This window comes from Octopus sinensis, linkage group LG12 (assembly GCF_006345805.1).
Source record: "Octopus sinensis linkage group LG12, ASM634580v1, whole genome shotgun sequence".
Taxonomy (NCBI): domain Eukaryota; kingdom Metazoa; phylum Mollusca; class Cephalopoda; order Octopoda; family Octopodidae; genus Octopus; species Octopus sinensis.
In genome coordinates, this window is record NC_043008.1 from 36,353,439 (window position 1) to 36,355,889 (window position 2,451).

Consider the following 2,451-nt stretch of genomic DNA (forward strand, 5'->3'; position numbering starts at 1 on the left):
TGTCAAAAGGCCACATATCTTAGAGGAATGTGATGCATCTATAATCAATCAAATTATAAATAAAATTTTTAAAATGAAGCAGAAAATAACGCCAGGAAGCCAAAACTTGTTATAAAAATATTCGTGAATTAAATATATTCACAATAGAATAACATCGTTGACAACATTGTAAATAAGTCAGTTTACAGCAATGGTAAATCTCAACGACAGGATGCCATTTTATTGACCAAAGGAAAAAATAAATTTATAATGTGTGACATTGGATTCATTCAAACTAGAATAGGAAGAAGGCCTATTTAAATTTTAGAGAATGGATTTAATCGATTGAGTTAAACTCAATAATTATATATATATATATACATACATACACACACACACATATATATATGTATGTATGTATATATATGTATGTATATATATATATATATATATGCATATATATATATATATATATATATATATATATATATATATATAATATATATATATATATATATATATATATATATATATATATATTGGTTCTGTAGGGATGGAAGACAAAATTGACTCGGGAGGGAAAATAGAATAGATAAAACTAAATGCGATAATTTCATTTAATATGCCATGTTACCCTGTTTTGACTACCCATGGGGATCAATTTTAAAGAGTGGTTGTGAAATGCTAAAGCTCTTATATCTTTCCGAACGGCCATAAGCTTTTCACGTGAAGCGAAGTAGCTTCAATTAAAGATCGACATGAAGTCGTTGTCTATATTCTCCAGGAACCTACCATAATATTATGCAGTCGCAATATTTATGGATTGTTACTGAAATAAAATAGAAAACCTGGAAATAATACGGTAGATATAAAAATAAGCTATTCTTTAGAGTGTCGTTTTATTTTCCACATTATTCAACAATTGAATCTGTTTATCCCCAGGCAACAAATTTACCGTCTTTTATTCCACCAAGAAACACAATTCAGTGTGATCATTTCATGAAATATCTGCAACTTGATATTAGATTCATTTTGATCTGGAAATTTAGTTTTCCATTAATCTCCTTTCTTGCATACAATATTTACCCACCCAAAATAATTTAGACTAAGACGAGAGAAAATAATTATTTTTATGTCATGTGTCTAATAATAAGCAGGCATGATAATAAATATTAACTAATTATTCGAAAACGAAACAGAAATAAATATTGTTTTCCCTTCTAAAATAAGTTGCAGTCCAATAGCCCGAAGAAAATATCGAAATATAATTTAAAGTTGTATTAAGTTATAAATAATCTTTTAAAGTAGAGATTCTTTAAATGCTTCAATGACAATATCCAGAAGATCCCAACACAACCTGAAAGTTCGTTTTGTATTGAATGAATAGTAAGTATGACGAGTTTGCGAGTTTGTTTTCATTTTCTGTAGCCAATAGTTCTCTCTTCACTGATAATCGACATGAACTAAACAAATCTTGCAATATAGATTAATGTCTGTCCGTATTCTTTAAACATTGAGTCTCAGTTCATATCTTAAGTTTGAGCGAAGTCTTTTGTCAGTGTTCATTCGAACTGTTATTTTTCTTGTCCTGTAACATGGTGCAAAGTCACTACCACCATTAAAAAAAAATTGTATGCTTATTTTGTTTGTTTGTTTGCTTGCTTGTTTCTCATCGTTCCCATTTGTAAATAATTTAATACCATTTTTTTTCTCTGCGAATGTTTTTCAGGTCATTTAATATGTTTGTTTAACACGAAGTTTCTATTATTTTTTCTTCAGTTTCCGTGAAATTACAATATTTACATTAGCGGGCCGATTGCCGTCGCATCGCTTCTGTATAGAAAGTAAAACACATAGCATAATCGCTTCGACCGGGATCACAATAATGAACACAACTCAAAACGATATGTCTATTTAAACAATAAGAACATATACGGTTACAATATGCACTACCCGATTGTCTTGAAATTCTCCGTGGGATGCTATTCTCTGGTAAGCTATGAACTTTGTTAGCACGCTTAAAAAGTGTGTTTTCTCGGTAAAATCTTGGATTGATTTGGTTCAGATGTAGGCTTTGTGTTTGGTCTGGTGATCGCCAACACCGATACTGTTGGATGTATGCAAAACCAAGCAAACTGAGCCAGACAATTCGGTACATTCTGGAAATAGACAAAGCGGAAATATGCAAAAATATTACTCGGAAGTCTTAGTTATAGCTGATGACAATAATGTCTACTGAATTAAGTAACGGTTAAGGTATTCAACGTAAAGCATTATAATAGACGTTGTAAAAAAACACAAGGGAGGGGAAAACACTGAAATCAATTCTGACGCATTCCCATCAATTACAGTGTCTGTGTGTTGCTGCGAAATTGGGTAACCATGTTACGTAATTACAAAGTAACTCCTAACTGCGAGGGATCAATGTGACACACACACACACACATACACACACACACACGGCAATTCAAA

At 31.1% G+C, this 2,451-nt stretch overlaps 1 long non-coding RNA gene across 1 annotated transcript in view; it reads right to left on the reverse strand.

Annotated features, from left to right (window-relative positions):
• Positions 1-859: 859 nt before the first annotated feature.
• LOC115218099 overlaps positions 860-2,451 on the reverse strand; it is a 35,887-nt gene continuing 34,295 nt past the window's right edge. The window contains exon 2 of the long non-coding RNA XR_003882213.2: positions 860-2,138. This is a non-coding gene — a long non-coding RNA (uncharacterized LOC115218099). The remainder of the gene's footprint in view (positions 2,139-2,451) is intronic.